This window comes from Stegodyphus dumicola, chromosome X2, assembly GCF_044657685.1.
Source record: "Stegodyphus dumicola isolate Sdum_Otavi_A_Nest chromosome X2, ASM4465768v1".
Taxonomy (NCBI): domain Eukaryota; kingdom Metazoa; phylum Arthropoda; class Arachnida; order Araneae; family Eresidae; genus Stegodyphus; species Stegodyphus dumicola.
In genome coordinates, this window is record NC_140781.1 from 35637261 (window position 1) to 35659524 (window position 22264).

Genomic DNA, 22264 nt, shown 5'->3' on the forward strand with positions numbered 1-22264 from the left:
TATTATACTTATTCTCTCTTCTGTTAAAAATTGCAATTCGGAACTTAGAGATCCAACTCCATCAAAGATTGGGGGGGGGATTATTTATTGCACAACATTGTTCCTTTAGCTACTTAATTAAAATTCTTTGAAGTTTTATAATGTATCTTACGTTAATTAAGCAATTATTAAGATTTAATTTTGTAACACATAATTAATAATTTACTATATCTTATCCTTTCCGCATTTTTCATCAGAATGACATTAGGTTTATGTGCATTTAAGTTGAGGGTTCTGAATCTTTAGCTTACAGGCCCTGGCAACCGCCTCTTGCTGTTAGCATTTTCCAACTCTGCTTAAAGTTTATTTCGGTTTACGTTTTGCTAGCCGAATACGCGCCGGTAATATTCTGAGCAAGCTTAATTTAGTCAATTTTTTGCGTAGTCCCGCCTGTGTTTCATGCATTTCAGATTTAATTTCCGATATAATAATTAGTGGAATTTTCGTATGTAGCACAAGTTGTGCGTGTTAAGACTTCTTGAAAAGGTTATTTTAATCTTCTTTGGTATTTTGTGAGTTGTTGTGGACTTTTCTCATTAAAACGGCGCAAAATGGTCTAGGATTTTTTCAAGAATTCAACTTCTATATTTTTTGATGAATTTGCGCCATGCATCCGTCAAACGTTTTAGCTGCATTCAGAAATATATATATATATATATATATATATCCCAGTTGAAGGAAGAAAGATATGCGGTATTAGTCACCATTAAATTTAGACAACAAATTATTATTCCAGCATGGACACATGTTTTATCTTTAATCTTCCACCTTATCTAGGAAAAAAAAACCTCTTTCTAAATAGGACCTCATGGAAGCCACAATCTTTGCTTTAATTTCGCCCGAAGCCAATGTGAAAAGAGGAAATGTTGGGACGTCAGGACAGAGTTTCCGCTCATCCTCGAGGAAGTGACGTTACCCAGAGTGAAGCTGCTAAAAACTAAAATAGTAGTGCACGAACACGGCGTTCCAAGTCCTGAGCTAACAAGGCCTTTGATAAATGCCAACGAGAGAGAGCGAGCGAGTGAAGGAGCTCTTCGATCAATCTGGAATGCGACAGCAACGGCTTTCAGGAATGCCGCTAGTGTTGCTTTTGCAGAAACCGGGTAAAGGGGGAAGTCAAATACCGCTGCGCTTCTGGAATGCTAACGAATTCAAGAGTCTCCGAACAAAAGTATATTCCCCAAATTGAATTCGCAAGGCACCTTAGGGGAGTGCCGAGCAAAGGGCTTAATTCATTTAAATAGGCGTAAGAGCGGGTGACCTTTGTTTGTCTAATCCTTCATCGCCCGTGACGAATAATCGCAGCAAGAGTTTTTCTTTCCACGTGGAGGGTCTCATATTGTCTTGGATTAATTCTTCACTTTTACTTTTTACTTAACCTTTCAGTTGCAATTCCCGCCTACCGTTTGATCAAGATTAGATCAGCCAACATCTTTTTTCTCCCTTTTGAGAGAGATTAACTTGTCTTAAAACCCGCATTCTTTCAAAAGATCCTTCAAGACGAAGTTGATTGCTATACTTTATAATGACTCAGACCTAAAATATTCGCAAATTTATCTCAAAGAAAAGATAATTCCAGCATAGCGCCTTTAGATAACTTACATCAGAGTAGAGTCCTTGATAAATTTAATCTTCTTCTGATATAACTTAAAGTAGCTTCTGAAACAGTAACCAGTCTTGAAAAAATATTTTCCGGAGATATAAAGTTAATCCAAAACAACTCCCTCCAATATAATTTTAAAACTTAAACTTTCGCCTTAAACCAAGCACTTTTAGATTAGTATTATAATATAGTAATTTCTAAGGATTTAAAAATTATAATTCACTATGATTTTTGTAAATATGAACTAATAAATGAGTAAGAAAATAAACTGCGCCTGTACTCACTCTCTGAGCTCTTATTGATTGACTGAAGCATAATTGATTATGTTCTACTCTAGGCCAAGCTTCACAGATAATCTAAACTGAATGACCAGTGTAACGTGGTAGTTATAAGCCTGACACATTAGTTTTTGAATTTTGAATAGTTTATAATCATGTTTTACATGAACGTAATGTTTCATTGATCTATCGAATTGCCGTATGAATGCTTAAACCTTCACGCAATCTGAGAAACTCCTAGTTCTCCGACATGCTTCCCACTCCCTTAAGTATTCAGGAGGTACGAAAAGCTGCCAGTTCTGGAAGGAGTTGCCATTTCATGCTGCATAAAATTATTAGTTTACATTTTAACTTACAGCAGTAGATTATTTGTAGAAACCTCAACGATCTAAAAACAATATATGTATTTCTCAATAATATTATGAAAGTTTACATGATTCACGTAATTAAAAAATAGATATTTAACCCATCCATTATGCATCCTCTGCCAAAATATTTTGCATGTAACCTATCCCGTGGGTGTTTGTGCAGTGTAATGGGTAGCACGTCTGACAAGATTCGTGATTCGAGTCCCGGAGATGGCATTACTGAATTTTTATTTTTCTTGCTTGGAAACCTTCTAATATATAAACTCAAAATCTAGAAATTCATATAGTATATAACCACCAGTACGAACGTTTTAATGTTTAAAACGTCCTTAGCCGTTTATTTAAAAGCTTTGCGTTACGTTAGGTTACGCTACCATATCTTTATCCTCCACGTGTCTTAATCAACGTTGAAACTACACGAAGCATGATGCTGTTCTCCACAGATAGCAGTCAACCTATATTTCACTGGCGTCTTAAGTTTATTTTTCTTTTGTAATCTATCTAAATAATAAAATTAAGTTTTTACATCCTCGTACGATATAAAAAGGAAGTATTGCAATCGCGAAAAGTTTCAGGCAGCATATTTCAACGAAAATATCCATTTTGACCGCTATCGAATGCAATTTAACGATGTTTTTGCGTGATATCTGTACGTAAGGACAGAATAAAATACTCTTTTCCTTCAAAAAAAATTATAAAATTGCTTTAAAATTAATTCTGAAGAGAATTTTTCGTGGCGTCTGTACGAACGTATGTACGTACGTGTGTACGTACGTATCTCGCATAACTCAAAAACGAGTAGCCTCAGAACGTTGAAATTTTGTATATAGGACTGCTATAACATGTAGATGTGCACCTCGTATTTTGGTTGCAATCGGCCCCCACCAAACGTATATAAATATATTTATATATATATATATATATATCCACTCTATTACCCGGCTCAGTGATCTCAGTTTCTTTACTCTTATATGTTTGTAAATTGTACATTTTTTGCTTTAAAAATGATTGAATTATGTTGTTTTTATCTTCCGGTTAAGGATTTTATGCCTTTAGTAAATCTGTGTGCAATATTTTTAGAATTATCAGCAATTTTAAAGTTGTTTAATTGCCGCTAAGCCTTTTTTAATGGCGGCCATCGATGTTTACATTTGAAACAGGAGACTAGTGGATTTGTTGCCAATCTAGAGAAACTTAGCTTCGCAACAACAAAGATAACGCCTTCATTTATTATTTAAATCATGCTTAATTATTTCTGGAATTTTTTCGAGGAAATAAGCGTTTAAGATTTACTTCGTAATTTTTAATATAGATATTTTGAGTTTTTTTTTTGTATTTTTGCCTTCTTGCGAAGTGAGAACTGAATTAATTAAATGAGAAATACTCAATCGTCTGTGAAAAACTGTTTCTTTTTTGATTTGTTTGCTTAATTACTTTTATACATCATTCTAGCTTTATTATAGTATTTGAATAGAACATGTGGCAACGATTAGATAATTCTATTCTTTAAATGATATAAATTTTGTGCATTATGAGTTATAATATGAACGAAATATATAAGTTAACTGTTATATAATTATTGGATTATATAACAGTTAACTTAGTTTCCGTTATAAAATTATTATATAAGTTAACTGTTATATAATTATTAATACTGTTAAGTGAATCTAGCGCCAGAGTGTCGCTATGGTAAACAAATACTAAAGTGAATTTTAAAGAATGCATGTATTCTATTGTGGTTTATGCGCTATCGGCGAAGTAGATTTAATTCAATCCAATAAGTTTAAATGAAATGCAAGAAAAAATGTATAATTTAATATTCCAATTTAATATTCCAATACAAGGAAGTCATGTGGTGTACACATCAGATTTTTTCAATTATGGTTCAAAACGCACATTTACAAAACAATGAGATTCTCAGAATAAGTAACAGTAGATCTTCCAGAATCTTCAGTAAGTCTCGATTTGTTACTTTCTGCGTGTTAAATCTTAAATTCCAACATCTTAAAATATATATACAGATATACAGTATAATATTTTATGTTAACTACGTAGCTTTCTTAGTGTATGATAGCCAGGGATTCTAAAATTGCTTCTAAAACATAATGAAACGTTTTGAGAGTAAATCCATATTAAGTTTTTTAATAATTTTGTGCTTATTAGTAGGTTTAAAAATAAAATAATAAACGAAATTTAGAAAATATAATTTTAACAGATTTTTTCCTTTAGCTTACAATCATTAAATTTAATTTAATAAAGTGAATTATTTGAATAATTTAAAATGTACAATGAAGTAAATCTAAAGCACCTTTCGAAATTTGGAAATTTGAATTTATAATCACCTCTAAATACCGACTGCAAAACAAGAAAGATTAAGTTATTTACGTTTCAAGCAAATTAAAACTATTTTGTTCAATCCACTAATGTTTTGTTTTTTAAATTAAATTTGCCAAAAGTCATTCAACTCTTTCTAAAACTTAGTTCGTTATTTTAATGAAGTTTTTCTGTATACATGTTTTTTGTAGCATAATAAAATTTATCTTACAAAAAAAAAAAAAAAAAAAAAAACACTTTACAGTTGAACTTCCCCCAAAAATACTCGTGCATCTCTTCTCAAAATCAGAAAGCACAATGAATTCTTACAACTCTTCAAGCCACTAAGAACGTCAAACAGTACGCAATGCAAAGCACGTTTAAAAAGGGGGAGCTCCTACCGAGATCTCTCAGTACTCTGACCTCACGCTGAACTAAACAACTGAAAAATGGATGCTCTCTCCGATCTTACTCAGGTTTCTTTCGGCTTCCAAGAAATCTCTAGTACCTTCTCTTTTCAAAATTACTGGAAGGCATATGAGGGTCAGATGCATTACAATTACATATTCGGATCAATTACATTTATTTAATCACAATACTATTTACAGTTATAAAGGGACCGGACCAAAATGTCACCAAAAGGTCTCCAAGTTTGGCAACTTTTGGATATTTCAAATTTTTCGGCAAAAATTAGTCGCCAAAACTGTCGCCAGCTTGACGATATCTCGCCAATTTACTGACATAACTATTTACTTCAAAGTTAGACTTGCCCCTGCAATCTTACGTTTTCGGCAGAGCTTAGCATCTTCAGATTTTCACGTACATTATACAAAAGGTACTATAATTTAAGCATAACTTCACTAAAATTATTTACATATATAAATTTTTAATTTGATTATTTTAAACATAAAATTTTACTACAAAATTCGAAACAGTACATTTAAATAGCTACTTTTTTGTAATTATTCTTGTACTTAAACAGATTGCCTGGAAGAAAATTCAAACGTGAAATGTCTTTTATGAAAGTGGTACTTTATTTTATTGTACCTGAAAATATGAGGGTTGTAAGAAATCTCCATATGTCTCACATAGTTGCTCATGAAATATAATGGAAAAAATTAATGTTTTAAAATCTTGTTTTGAAACTATAATTCTAATGCTTTGCTTGCAATGGAAGACGTTTAAAGATTTTAAAGATTAATTAAAAAAGCTTTATTAGGAAGATGGAAACATGGAAACTCATTTAAATTATAGAAGTGATGAATTATTTAAAATAGAAAATCAGCCCTTATTGAAAATTTCGTTATTGAAAAATTACGTAAATAATTAAATGAGAACAGAAACCGTAATAGCATTCTGCATATACTATCTACTGTAAAGACTCTACAAATCGAAAAATTATGTAAAATAGTTAAATGAGTAGAGAAACCGTAGTACCATGCTGCATATAGCTACTGTAAGGAATCTACAAATTGAAAAATTATGTAAAATAGTTAAATGAGTAGAGAAACCGTAGTACCATGCTGCATATAGCTACTGTAAGGAATCTACAAATTGAAAAATTATGTAAAATAGTTAAATGAGTAGAGAAACCGTAGTACCATGCTGCATATAGCTACTGTAAGGAATCTTCAAATTGAAAAATTTAGTTAATAATTAAATGACGAGAGAAACCGTAATACCATGCTGCATATATCTATTGTAGGAAATCTACAAGAAAGTGTTTTAAATTTAAGTTAAAATAAGAAGCAAATAGTTATTAACAAAATGATAAAAATATAAGGAATTATCTTCAATTTTTATAGTAATTTTATTAAGAATCATTGAAGGCGTTGAAGCTAAATCAGTTTCTAACTTGTAACACCTTCATAAAACAATTAAGACTTGTATCTTTACGTAAATATAATGTTCTAATTAATATTAGACTTTAACATAGTACCGAAGTATTCGAGACAAGATACATAACAAGATAAAGGTACATATAAACAAGACGTAAGAGCTATTCTGTGTTATCATATTCCCTCTCCTCATGGAGAACAGATATGCTTCACCTGGGTTTTAAAGGAACGTATCAATTTTCTACCGTTGGAGGTTTAAGACAGATTCTGCACCTTGTCACTGAGTTCCCATCAAACCCCATATCCTCATTCCACCAGGGGATTCTTACACACGCCATGAAAGTTGAGCAGAAACATTTTATCCGCTTCATCACTTCCGAAGAGAATTTATTAGCTAATTTTGCGCTTTGCTTATCTACAATTTAAGACCTGTCGAAAATTTTCACTGTGATTTAAAAATGTTTCCCAGTTTAGTTATGAACAATGTTTCATTTCCAACAACTTCTTAAATATCCCCTTACTTAAATCTTATGGAGTTGTTTAATATAAATGTTTAGAATATCCGTTTCATAAAGATTCTGCATACACTTTAAATTTTTAATTCCTACAGCAATACGTCTACAAAACTTTATTTGACGTAAACAGATCTTGCTTGAACTCTAAGTCAGCCATTAAAATTATCTTAACTTCTTGGGTTTCTCGGACTCTGTATTTATTGTTTTTTCATGAAACGTGTTTCATTTTAAGGAATCAATGTATATTGAACTTCAGTTTTATGTTACCGCCATTCCGTTTTAATAACTCTATCTAGTTCGTATTTAACTAAATTTATTTTTACTTTTTATTAATAACACTTGTCAGATTATTTCTTGTTAATTTTAAGATATGCTCTTTTTTAGAGCTCTACGCATGTTTATAAGGTATTTCTCCCGCTTTCTTTGCATGCCTTCGCGGTGTGGGGGTCTGCATGCTAGGCGCGTATTCCAGAGGTCCGCGGTTCGATTCCCGGCGAAGGCGTTGCTAATTTCTCATCGTGACTCCAAAATTACCTAATCTCTCTACATGTTAAGTATACGAAATCATACATAGAAATTAAAGAGAATATGGCAAGCAAGAGCAAGTAACTCATACATGATGATTCATTTTGTTTTTCTCTATAACAAGAATTTGTCAGAGGTTATAGCAGCTCTGAATCTAAAAAGACTATGAAGCGTCTTCTGTAATTTTTATTTTGAATCTTATTTCTTTAATATTTCAATATTATACGGAAATGCAAGAAGGCAATTTCCTATTTTGCATAATATTTAAAACAGTAAAAATAACATTAGAAATTATTAATATTAAGTCTTATTTCCGATAATAAAAGATAAAGTTTAAAAATATCCATTGAAAAGCTATTTATGATGTCGTGGTTATTACTGCATTCTTGAAGCGCTTTTTGCATTTACAAAAGAGGACAGAATGCATGGAGTCAAGATGATAAGCAAAATAAATTGCAAAACTAAACCACTGTTTAAAATTAATCATGTGGCATTGAAACTTTTATACAATTCAACTCTTACTTCTTCGAGTCACTGCAGCTATATGTCTTCCTATCTTGTTTCTAGGTACTGCAGCATTTCGCAAACCTGCATCGATGGAACCTGCATTTATGGAAATCCTGCATCGAGTCTACAAATCGCCGTCATTTATCCAAACGCATTTTACTCTTTTCCTGCCTTTGTTTCTCGCTCTAGTAAGTATCATAAAATTTCAAATATTTTCAGTATAATTATATAGAAATTAGACCATATAATTGTCTTACTATTTCTACTTAAATGCTCAGTGAATAAGTATTTTTAAGTCTTGACTTAAAAATACTTATTCACTGAGCATTTAGTATTTTTAAGTCTTGACATTCACAGTGCATTTAGTATTTTTAAGTCTTGACAAGACTTGGCCAACTGTTAAACCAAGACTCCTTAAATTTCAGGTATTTTATACTCTTGATTATTGCATATTTTCAAACTTGGGTCACAACTTTTACCTAGCAGGGGCATTTTATTTTTTGTGCAGGAAACGAGAAAAATGTGTAATGCCCTTACCAAGATTCAACTCCAAACCTCTCGATAGCTAGTCGGATGTGCTTCCAGTCACACCAGGAAGGCGTGAAGTAAGGAGGGAGAAAACACATTATACTGTAAAAATTAGGTTATATTAGATTATTTAATGATAGCAATGTACACTAGGGTTATCTGCCAAAGTGAAAGGATGTAATTGTGAAAGCTTCTCCAAAGGAAACTGGCTCATATGGATGTTACACGTGAGGTAATCCACGGAAAGACTCATGAACTCAATCCTATCGCCGGAGTTCTGATTCGAATTGAACTACCAGTGTTCAACAGTCTGAAATACTCGGTCGCAGAAGCACTGCTTAAAATTAGGACTATTAATTTCTATCGGATATTCAAGTGAAAGAAAGAGTCACCTGTCTCTAACTTTAAATGAAGACATGACAGTCAGAAATTCTCATTAGTCGAGTTGTAAATATGAAGGAAAGGGTCTTAAAGGAAGTTAATATTTTTACCTATAAAGTACAGACAAGTGAAACGAAAGCAAGAAAACCCCTTATTGTATTATAGTTTTATAGACAATGTAAGAAGTATGCATAAGTTTCCAACTAATGGAAAATGAAATTATTCGTATGGCTTGTTTTATTGTGACTTTGAATTTTGAGCTTTGTTCGTAAGCAATGGAATATAAGCCCCCAAATCTCGAAGTGGCTTTGTGCCTGCTTTGCTTTCAGAAGCCTAGAAGCGAGCAACGTATAGGATACTAATTCAGAAGTCAAACAACAAAATCTGCGTTATATTTTCAAAATTTTCGCAGGACTAGTTTCGATGGTCTTAGCGAACCACCATCCTCAGCTGCAAAACCGCAAATGAAGAAACCGCATTCATTTGCGGTTTTGCAGCTGAGAATGTGGTTCAGTTAAACCAGCGAAACTAGTCCTGCGAAAATTTTGAAAATATAACGCTGATTTCTGTTGTTTGACTTCTGAATTAGTATTTATTCGGCGTGTTATTGTGTCTTAACGTATAGGATATTTAAACTTTACGTTTCTTTCCATTGTTGTTCGCACATTTCGCTACTTTTAATTATTTATCCTCCATTTCTTCTCAGTATTCCAGTAACGTTACGCATTTTGCTTTCATTTTTTTACACTAACAGTAATCATTTTAAAATTCAGTTTCAAGTTTACATTAATCTTGCGAAGCACTGCATTAAAATCCAAAAGTCCGTAGAATTTGATGTGTCTTTGTTTAGGCAAATATATTAAACCAAGTAAAGCCTTTTTAATCCCTGCTGCGCTAGAAAACATATGCAATTTTTTAAGAATTCTTTATAAAAGCATCTCATTATAGTCTTCATTCAAATGAAGGAAACAAAATAATAAACTCGATTTTTTCCCCCTAAAAATGCGGATTATAAAAGATGTGATTAGTGACGAAACGAAGAATCATCCCACGTTACGTTTTTTCAGATAAATTTAATTTGACCCTAAATTTTCTAGCTGTAATAGCAGAGTAGACATATTTAAATAAACTGCTTATTTTTATTTTATATTTTTTTTTTCTTCCGAGGACAAACAAAAAACTGTTTCACTTCACATGACAAAAAGTGATGTAAAAGCATTAGAGGTCTCAGCTTTTAATTCAAATAAACCCTGCGTACCACTTTTTTTTTTTTTTTTTTTTTTTTTTTTTTGCTTCATTTTTTGTTCAGAATTTTAATAATGTCCTCTGACGCACTTTAGCTCACTTAACCGCGATGTGTTCGAATGAAAATAACTTTTTTTGTTCCATGCTGTCAGTCTAAATCCATTCATATTTACTGCCCAAAAAATGAAAATAAGAGAATACTTTGGCTCATTTATAGCATAATAACAGCAAAGTGAAATTACTTTGGATTTATTGGATTAAAATGTGTAGTCAGCTTAAAGAAACATAAAAACTAGATTTATTTTTAAGTTTATAAAACTTAAATTAAGCCTGAATGGCTATCGATTATTTTCTTTTTTTATATGCTTACTTCACAGATAATGAAAGTACATAGCTGTCTTCATGAGACATTAATAGGCACGCAGGTACGTTTCCTAGGAAAGAGAGAACAGAGTTCATATTTTACACAAATATGCAATTACAATCATCTGGATTTTTTGCTTAAAAATTCGTTCTTTCCTCCTACTGAGATGTTTCAAGTTTTTTACTTCCTTGTACGAAGTAAAAAGGAAGTATTGTAATCGCGAAAAGTTTCAGGCAGCATATTTCAACGAAAATATCCATTTTGACCGCTATCGAATGCAATTTAACGATGTTTTTTCGTGATATCTGTACGTAAGGACAGAATAAAATACTCTTTTCCTTCCAAAAAATTATAAAACTGCTTTAAAATTAATTCTGAAGAGAATTTTTCGTGGCGTCTGTACGAACGTATGTACGTACGTGCGAACGTACGTAGGTACGTATGTACGTATCTCGCATAACTCAAAAACGAGTAGCCTCAGAACGTTAAAATTTTGTATATAGGACTGCTATAACATGTAGATGTGCACCTCGTATTTTGGTTGCAATCGGCCGCACCAAATGTATATAAATATATTTATATATATATCCACTCTATTACCCGGCTCAGTGATCTCAGTTTCTGTACTCTTATATGTTTGTAAATTGTACATTTTTTTGCTTTAAAAATGATTGAATTATGTTGTTTTTATCTTCCGGTTAAGGATTTTATGCCTTTGGTAAATCTGTGTGCAATATTTTTAGAATTATCAGCAATTTTAAAGTTGTTTAATTGCCACTAAGCTTGTTTTTAATGGCGGCCATTGATGTGTACATTTGAAACAAGAGACTAGTGGATTTGTTGCCAATCTAGAGAAACTTAGCTTCGAAACAACAAAGATAACGCATTCATTTATTATTGCCAATTAAATCATGCTTAATTCTTTCTGGAATTTTTTCGAGGAAATAAGCGTTTGAGATTTACTTCTTTATTTTAATATAGATATTTTGAGTTTTTATGTATTTTTGGCTTCTCGCGAAGTGAGAACTGAATTAATTAAATGAGAAATACTCAATCGTCTGTGAAAAACTGTTTCTTTCTTGTTTTGTTTGCTTAATTTCTTTTATACATAGTTCTAGCTTTATTATAGTATTTGAATAGAACATGTGGCAACGATTAGATAATTCTTTAAATGATATACATTTTGTGCATTCTGAGTTATAATATGAATGAAATATAATACTGTTAAGTAAACCTAGCGCCAGAGTGTCGCTATGGTAAACAAAGTGAATTTTAAAGAATGCATTTATTCTATTGTGGTTTATGCGAAGTAGGTTTAATTCAATCTAATAAGTTTAAATAAAATGCAAGAAAAATTGTGTATAATTTAATATTCCGTGCAAGGAAGTCATGTGGTGTACACATCAGATTTTTTTATTACTAAGTAGAGTTCAGCTGTCATCGAAAGATAATTCCCTGAGTTCTTGCCCGACTCATATAAACTGTTGAAACTGGAGTTTGTAAGCGTTACGAATCATACTCCAAATTTTGACTTTTTTAATTTTTTAAGCGGTTACTCTTCGGAAGACGGACTGAAGACTGCGAATACTTTGATGGAAATTGCCATGTTTTCTAAAATTTTAGTGGGAGATATTTATAATGTACCGCCCAGACAGGAAAATGGTTAGTAACTCTGACTGCTATAGGGATGGGCCCGGATTTAAATCCCGGAGAATATATGGATGCAAATTGTGTGTCCTCACATGCGAGGAAACAACGGCCGCCTGTTAGGTTCCTTCATAAGCAAATGACCACCGCTTCTAGCCTTAATAGAGCCAAAGCCTAAAATGGCTAGTGCCTAAAATGCTCCCCCCACACGTTAACAAATTTGTTTTAAAATGCTTCTCTGTAAATCATTCAAAATACGGAACGCATGGTACACAATTTCTAATCTTTTTCTATGACTTTTCTAATATTTTTCTAGAATCTTCTATATAGGAAACAGTTTCTAATTTATTCATTAGAAGGCTAAGAATATTTGGGTTCACACTGGAAGGTATTGTACTTTCCAGAAATTACTGCAATGTCTTTCAAATTTACAAAACTCTCCTCTGTCTAAATATTTACAATATAAAATTGCATTAAGAAAAGTTACGTTTCTGGCCTAGAAAAACTTTAAAAATTATAAGTCATTTCAATATATTCGTTTGTTCTTATTTTCATTCGTAGGCATCTGCTTCGAGTTTAAAGAGAGAATGCTTATGGAAAGTAGAGAGAATGTAGAACAAAAGAAACCTTATATCAAAAGAAAGATACTAAATTTAGAAAGCGGAACTTGAGATTCGCTAGAGGGAAACAAAATAATTTCATACTGAAATGTCCCGGGATTTGTTAGAAATAAAGAAGAGCGAAAGTAATTTCAATAAAGACAATGGATTTTAAACGCTGCGATAATAATAGGTTGCGCAAATGAACCTGAAAGCGGAATTGAAAAGATAAAGAAGAGTAAAAACTCTCAATGAGACAATGATTATAACTAGTATTTGCAGAATCAGCATTACAAATCTTGGAAAGTAAATTCTGGCGTAAGAATCAACAACTCGTCTAAAGATAAGATAAGTAGTAGCAGTAGAATCAAAGCAATTTCTTTACAGGCAATAAAAGAAAATGAAATTCAGAAGAATAATGACTTAAGGTATGCAATCTGGGGTTTAAAAATGAATTCGGATTTCAGAGAATGGAACTAAAAATCAACTTAATTTCAATAAAATGTCGTATGCAAACACCTCGATAATAGTAAAATTATAAAACTGGTTACATTTTTCCAGAAACCATACATATATTAAACAATTTAAAGCTTTGAATTAGCATAATTATAGCAAATAAAACTTCTGCAGCACAAAAATATCTTCAATACAAATTTTAATATTCTTGATGAAAATAAATAGTCAATGAACTAGGATCAGTACAAAAAAATTAAAAACATTTTTGTAATGTCAGGGAATAAAATGAGGGAAAGCACTAAAACTTATATAATGTAGCAGAATTTTAAATGCATCATCATGAAAAAAATAAGGAGTTATAAAACCATTTAACTATGTAAAATAGGCTGTGAACATTGAGATAATAACAGGGATTACTACTAATGCAAATGAGTTCAGAAGAAAGGAAAGATAACGAGTAACCCAAAACCTCTAACTAATGTAACAGTTGAAACGAGAACCTGGGGAAACACTGGTATAAATTCATTGTAGGATGCATTTTACATCAGAATGAAATCTTAAATAGAATAGGTAAGGCACGAAGGCCGTACAGATAATAAAGCCAAAGAAATTCTGTGTAAGACAATGATGGGAAATGAAATCTAGAGAAAGACTGACACAAGACAAGATAGAAGAAATATCCGTGTGGAATGCGGCTGAGATAAAGAAGAAACCAGGAAATTTCAATAGCTGCGATAGGTAAAAAATCGATCTAGGGTGAAATGTGAGGCAGGCATACTGATCCTGTAAATAGCGAAGGGGTAGTGATAAGGATAAGCAAAGAAGTTTTAAGTGAGAATGATTAGAAATTGAATTTCAGCAAAGCTAGAAGAAGATAAATACGTTTGCTCTAAAAATGCTTAAAAGCAACGAATCTTCTATGAAGTGTACTCTAGAAAGGAATTAAAAGACATTTTTTTTGAAAATTTCTTGGTTTTATTCTTTGCCTATTGTTTTCTAGGCATGTCATCTGAAACTCCTGGGAAGGGGGAAAAAATTAAAATCGCTGAGGGACTTATCCTCATAGGCCCCACAGCAAATTTTTCTAACTAATGTTTTAAGGATAACGTCTTATCAAGCAATGACACTATCTTATCAAGAAAATGACTCTATCTATACATTAACGAAATTTGATATTTATATTTTAAGATATTAGCTTATTTGAATCTTAGTAAATGTTAATTCAGCAAGAAAAAAGGCCTAGACATTAAAATATTTTAATATTCCTATTTAAACCCTAAGGAACCAGTTTCATTGATCCTTAGAAAATGTGAAACAAAGTCCTTAGAAAAATCATTGTGCCATGAAGATTCCGTGGCCTTCTAAATGGCTATACAAATTATATGGCTCATCTAAAAAGAAGTTCTATAAACTTGACATAAGGGTACACAATTTCCCTTTAGAGCCAAACAAAATAATGTGTATTCTCTCAGGATGTGCATATATGTATGTAATCTCTCGCAATAAAATTTCTGTGTATCATGAATGAGGAAATATCTAAACATTTGAAGATTTTACAGGCAGATTACACGGTAAATGGATATACTTAGAGCTTTAGAGATCTTTTTTAATATTTTTGGATGGCATTTATCACATATGTATTAACAGTGATTCCAAATTCAAGAAAATATCAATTACCTACACTTATAGTGCAGTAAATATATGACAGATATTGTATTCTGCTGTAATGTATATAGACAAAATAACTTGCTATTTGCTGGCTAAGCGTAAAGTACTGGATATGAGGATAAAATGATAAAGATATAACAATAGTTACGAAGTATTTTAAAATTTAAAATTGTAGCCTGAGAAGATACAGGAATAATTATAAGTTATTTCAAAGTATAAATACTAATCAAGGGAACATAACATACGGGGAAGTTAGGATGAAGAAAACAGTTCTGGAAAAGATCAAAATTAACAACACAAGAAAAGCATTAAAAGCATACCTGCATTTATTCTTGTGGAAGGAGGAATAAAATTAAGCAAGGGCAAACCAAATAACTGGGAAAAAATTCAGAATCTTAAAAAAGATTTGAAACAAAATTTCCCAAAACAAATAATTAAATTAAAAAACATTTTTATTACTTTAAATATTATTCTGTACTTAATTTGTGGAATTAACTAAAAATAAATGGTTAGAAAATATTATTATTATAAGTGTTTTTATTCCAATCTTTGCTTACATATATTTGTGGCCCACCAGCGGCCGAGTGGTAAAGTCGCTGAACACTGGTAGTTCGGTCCGAGGTTCGAATTCCGCGGACGAGCTGGCTGCATGGGCGTTTTCGTGGTTTTTCCCATGTGTAACGTGTATACGAGCCAGTTTCCCTTAGAAAGTCCTCCACGAAGGCATCCCTCTCCTTAGGCAGATAGCCCTCGTGTGCTTTGCCATAACTAAATACACCAACACTATACTATATTTGTGACTTTGATATAACAATGTTTTTTTATTTAAAATTTTTAAAAAATGTATTTTGATTACTAAAATAAAGTAAACTTAGTTTCAAAATACCAGTGGAAATGATCATGCCTTCTATGATAGTTAGAGTAGTTTCTGCTTCCCATCACAGGCTTTCTGATATTACTTCAGTATATCTATTCGTCAGTTTGTACCTTTATTTTTGTTTAAAGACGCGTACTTCTATAAGAATATATTTTTATACGAAAACGAAAATCCTCGTCTATGATTCCTTATAGAATAATCGTAGCTTGCAAAGTATAGTGCATGCCAGATAGAGAAAAGTTATCTAGCATTATAATTACGGTACTACTGATGATATCCACAAAATGTCTGAGGTTATGTATACTTCTAGGTAATTGATAATCTACGGCATTCTTTGATTCTCTATAGAAATGGTACAACAGATTTTTCTCTATTGAAGGGCCACGATGCCCATGTTCATACTAATTTTACTTTCAAAAATTTTCATCTTGTTACTTGTTCCCTTTGAGACATCAGTAGTCAAGGTCTCCAGACTCACTCGGCTACTCCGTATGCGCAATTGCTATCGTCTTTTTGTCTTTGCGCGAAACATGGTTTGTGTTTGATTTAAGTCCCTATTTCAAAAGATCTCTATTCTGAGATACTTCAATACATTTTCATTTATTTTGTTGGTTTTGAAAGCAAAACGTTTTACTCGAAAGCACTTTACTTCTCTGAAGAAATGGATTTTCTTACGATGCAGGATATTTTGAAAAACGTAGATGTTTTGCCTGTGCAAGACTAGTGAAAGAGAATTGCACGTACCTATCGACCTTAAATCTTCAGTTTTAGCTATAACCGAATGTAAAATCTAAAAGGAAGAAAGTTGAATTTTTATGGAATAAAATTTGTTTATTTTATAAATAGGATACATTATAAGCATTTTTTATTTCAATACTTTTTCGCAATTTCCATGACAGCATTGATTTTAGAAACTATCCAACCATCTTTCAGGAATTCTGAAATTTTCTCAATTACGACTTCCGCTGGCAAGTGCTGTAAATTTAAAGTTTATGTGCACGTTATGTTAAATTCATCAGAGTGTGAAAGCTAACTAACATAAACTAACATAATTTTATTCATCAATAGCTATTTTATTATATCCACTTTCAAAATATTACTATTTTATCCTGGTACAATGTTTTTTTATTTTAAATTTTTAAAAAATGTATTTTGATTACTAAAATAAAGTAAACTTAGTTTCAAAATACCAGTGGAAATGATCATGCCTTCTATGATAGTTAGAGTAGTTTAGCCCACACAGTATTTTCTTTAAGTACAAAAAAACGCTTAAGTTAAAATCCAAACTCGGATGTTTCACATCTTTCTGTTATTCACAAAAATGCAAAAACGGAAAGTAGTATTTATAAAGATTAAAGAGATTATTTATCAAATTAATTCAAGATGTTTTGCAATATCGATAGTCTAAATCAGTATATACATTTAAGTCTCTCGATAATTCCCATTCTTCTAAGAGGAGTCATTTTAAAGGGAATTATCAAATGCTAGACACCTATATAAATAACTATATATAAAATAACTATATAAAATTAACTATATAAAATAACTATAAATAAAATAACTATATAAAATTAACTATATAAATAACTATATATAAAATAACTATATAAAATTAACTATATATAAAATAACTGTATAAAAATAACTGTATAAAAATAACTGTATAAAAATAACTAGATAAATAACTATACGATTATAAAAAGTGGTGCATGTGTAACGGTAATATTATTACGAATACTTAAAGGTAACTTCTATTTGACGCAAATGTAAGCTTCCTGGAAATGACTAATATACAAATATCCGCTTCAGAAAAAACTGACTCCAAGAATAAGATCGTGAAGTTAAACCAAGAAGATAAAACGGTGGCTTAATTTCACTTTCATTAAATTTCTTAAATAATTTTCCGTAAAATCCAATTTTTAAATGAATTAACTATTGTTTTATTCTGTTATCTGTCCTCACACGATTATAAAAGTGCAAATGTTGTCTCTAAAAAGAGAGACTTCTTCAGTGGGTGTCGTGTGCTATCAATGGGCTCTTTTCGAACTTAATATTAGATCGCTCACATAGTCTTAAAACCACTCTGCGGAAAGGAGAGCAACAGAAGGACACAGCACCATCTTAAAGCGAATCTTAAAATATATCCTTTAATCGTTTCTCTTTCACCTCAACCTTTTTCCCTCTAATCTCTACGTTCTCTCTCACTGGAATCGCCTTAATTAAGTAAAAGCCGAAGTCATCTGATAAGAGTCATTACGCCTGAAAAGCCACCTTCTCATGTTATCCAGGCCTCGTATACATAAGAAACGAGCTGGTCTGTCCCCACGGACGCTTAGAGCCGATCATCAAGCGTTACGAGGGTCATTGTTATTCAACATCCTCCCTTGAATGCCTGATGAGTTTCGCAGAGGGTGTGATATATAGCATCGTCTTACATGCAGATAAAAGTGATACCCCGCAGCCTCCATTTCTGAGAACGTAGAGGAGATCCAGTTTGCTTTAGAATGAAGGTAAAATAACGGGATACAGTATCCAATGTACACTTGTTGTTGATCGAAAGCATCGTGACTCGAATATGTGACTGTATTATTGAGTTGTGGGAAATAATTAACAGAATAATTTCCTGAAGCATAATTATTATATATGAAATCGGAAATGTTTTGTGTTCTTGACAAAAGTTAAACAAAAGTATAATAGATTTTTGCAAGTTAAACACATTATATTCCAATTACATGCAGTTCCTATGTCAGGAAAACTGAATAATGAAGAAGAATAAATTCTTACGAAAAGAGGAATTTTGCTTGACGAATATTTTGTTAAGAGATTTTACTAATACTCGTGTAATATAATGCCTTATTATGTGTAAACACTTTTACATAATTTTTGCTGTAATTTTTTCCTTTTTGTAAACTTTCTAACTTCAAGCGCATGACAAGAACAGACTGCCGCTTAACTTACATTCATGATAAAATTATTCCTTTTGACTGGTATTTTAAACCTACAGTACCAGAATAAGGACACAATAACACGCCGAACAAATACTAATTCAGAAATCAAACAACAAAAATCAGCGTTATATTTTCAAATTTTCACAGGACTAGTTTCGATGGTTTCACCGAATCACCATCCTCAGCTGCAAAAGCGCAAATGAACGAGATAGGATATAATGATTAGATAAGATAAGAAAGTCTGGACAGGAAATAAGCTAGTGGCGCCATCTGTTGATGAAACCAGAACAAAATATAATTTCTTTAAACGCCGAAGGTAAGGATGGATTGGAATTAGGATCGTTAACTAGAACAGAAAGATTTTTTTGAATGTGAAATGCCTCTAGAAAATCTAGTTCTCCAATGGAAGATGTTTTTTGAATAATTTTGGTAGCAGAATTTTCACATTAGTTAACGATCCTAATTCCAATCCATCTTCGCCTTCGACCTTTAAAGAAATTATGTTTTAGTTCTGGTTTCATCAACAGATGGCGCCACTAGATTATTTTCTGCCCAGGCTTTCTTATCTTATTTAATCATTATATCTTATCTCGTTCATTTGCGCTTTTGCAGTTGAGGATGGTGGTTCGGTAAAACCATCGAAACTAGTCCTGTGAAAATTTGAAAATATAACGCTGATTTTTGTTGTTTGATTTCTGAATTACTACAGTATCAGAGTTAGAATCCCTTCTTCATCAGCTCCCGTTAACATTGTAACTTTAGTCATTTCCAGACTATATTGATTCCTCAATATATTTCATGTTCTTTCTTTATTGAAATTGAAATTTTGAAAGCATTCCAAAGTTGTTAATGTGCTAGGTTTGATACAACTTCCAAGAAAATCGTATTGCAACTGTCTGCTTAGACAAAAGTAACTTTTCATGTAAACTACAGCTGCAAAAATACCGAAGACCCTTAAAGTCATTCATCTGATTATGGAACTGAAAAGAAGGCAGTTAAATGGTGGAATGAAATGTGGCAAAGCGTACTAATTAAGTTGCTAGAGAAGCCTTATAATTTTCATATCAGCTGCATATTTTTGTCGACAAATAATATTCTTACGACCTTTCCTCAAAATCAGAATCAATATATGTCACCCTCTTGTCTTTTCGGTTATAAACTTCAGCACTGAACCTTAGTATTTTCAATCGCTTTTATATTAGAGCATTTCTATTGCACGGAAAATTAACTTTTCGAAAGCAAAAAATTAATTTTATAATTACCTTCCTTCTTTAACTTAAATTTAAAACTCACAATGATTTAGATGCGCAGAAATTTAATATTGCTCTAATTTTTTTATTCGTTAAAAATGAATTTAAATATAAATGAGCTGCAGTCTAACAAATAGCTTTTAAATAAGCTGATATAATTGTAGTTACCAATAATTTAACTGCATACGCTACCTAAATATTTTTATCACATATTGCACATATTCGAAGTATTTTACGTTTTTTTAAATTGATTAAATAAATCCATACACAGCTTATGTTGTCAGGATTGCTGCTCCTTCTAATTGGCTTTGGAAATATTTACTAATCCTAATGGGAGTAGGGAGCTTACTCAAACTATGCTCGTGTGTGTGTAAGACAAACAACACCACTAAGAATGGTTAACTTTACCCTTTATTTCTCACAGCGTACAGCCGTTCCCGCACTTCGGATATAGAGACCAGGATTTATGGTCTAAAACGTAGAAAATAAATAAGAACTAAACTTAGAGGCTTTACAGAGACCATTAACGCAAAGATTGGCCTTTTGACACTACGTATGTAATGAGCGAAATGGAGAAACTACAATGCGTCTTCAAACATCAACGGGAACTAAGTTCTGGCCTTAACCCATTAACATCCAAAACTACAAGGAATGTTTCTTTTCTCAGGAAAATGATAACAAATATTAAATTAAGCATTTATAACATAAATTTACATTGAAAATAGAAAAAATGCTTTTACCTGTGGAAAAAGCGAGTGTTGCGTTCACGCAACGTCAGCGGAATAAGACTACGGATGTTGAGTGAGTAGGATTGTACTCGTGTGATGTTTCTTTTGAGTGGAGCGCAGGATTACTTTTTAGCTGTATAGCGTTCGATAAATCTACAAATCACTTTACTTGTAATTAATTTAATATTAAAATATACATTGTATTTCTTTTACGAATACAGATTATTTCATTTGAAAGATTCAAACATGAAAAGCTTGATTACAATCATGATGTAAAGCTACATTACATACTTTACATCTATAAACAGTTTGGCTATGGTACTCTTTACAACACTTTTCTTATCAACGGACTTTACCATTACTTTACCAGATAAAATGTCTACCATCTCCATGCAATGGTTTTTGAATGCTGAATTTACTAGGTCTTCTTGTTGCTGATCTATTTCTGGCTAATTCTGCACTCTCAATAGGAGTTTGCAAAAGAAATAATGCAATCTCGCGTCTAAAATCTAAAAGACACTTTTTGTTTCCAGTATTAGAAAGTCGTGATATTTAGTAAGTTTAGATACGGTCTTACCTTCTATAATTTATCAGTATTGTCAATTTGACTATTGTCAGCTAAATGCAAATTCTGCTTCATATTCCTGTACTGCAAACGTGATATCGATTCTCGTACAATAGGAACATAAATGTCCTTATCAAGTGACCAATACATTTCTTCTTGAGGTAAAGAATGATATCCTGTAAGCAATAATATTCAAAAAAAGCTTCTCATATAAGCTTCAGATGCAATAAATTCTGGGCACTTTTTTTTTTCTAAGCGTATATGAGCGTTTCTGAGAGGTGTTTTTTTTTTTTTTTTTTTTTTTTTTTTTTTTTTTTTTTTCTGAGCGTATATATTCTGAGAGTCTGTTCAACGAGAAGAGAGTAAATGTCTAAACCAAAAAGAAAATCGAAAATCTGTGCACTAGTTTTACCTTGAGTTTTCTTTTATAATTTCTCTTCTATCTTTTTCTTCATGTTCTTCCTGAGACATAACTAACAGTTCCTTTTTTATCCACTTCAAGATTTCAGTTTTCTGCTTTTTAAACTTTTTAGTATGACTATAACTGCTTTTAAAATGCTGAAACTTACTTCTTACGTGAATTTCTCAACTTCCCCAGCAGTATCATTTGGTAAAATATCATTATCATTATTTAAAACTTTACCATTCCTTTCTTCTTCGTCACCAGCCTCTGCAATTTCTGGGGGAACAACAACAATATCAGTTTCATTCTGGTCATTATTAACATTATCATCATCTGTTTCTTCATCAAAAAATCTTTGCTTCTTCTAATGTAAGATACCTCGTTCTAGGCATTTTTAAACAACCAGAACATCGAAAGGAATAAGTGAAAAAGGAGATTGACTACCCGTTTCCTGCTAACGTTGCGTCAACGCAACACCTGTTTTCCCTTCCTTCCCAACACAAATATAACATCTGACTGATGTAATGTTCTGATAAACGGTGACCTTGACTACAAATAGATCACTCGTAAAGACGGCGATTCTTTCGTTAAATATTTTCAGCAAAAATACCCGGTCGAA

At 31.9% G+C, this 22264-nt stretch overlaps 1 long non-coding RNA gene across 2 annotated transcripts in view; it reads left to right on the plus strand.

Moving 5' to 3' along the window:
• Window positions 1-22264, plus strand: part of LOC118182208 (uncharacterized) — a 244269-nt gene that overhangs the window by 48769 nt on the left and 173236 nt on the right. For both annotated transcript variants that reach the window (XR_004757023.2, XR_004757025.2), the window contains exon 2: window positions 8047-8174. This is a non-coding gene — a long non-coding RNA (uncharacterized LOC118182208). The remainder of the gene's footprint in view (window positions 1-8046; window positions 8175-22264) is intronic.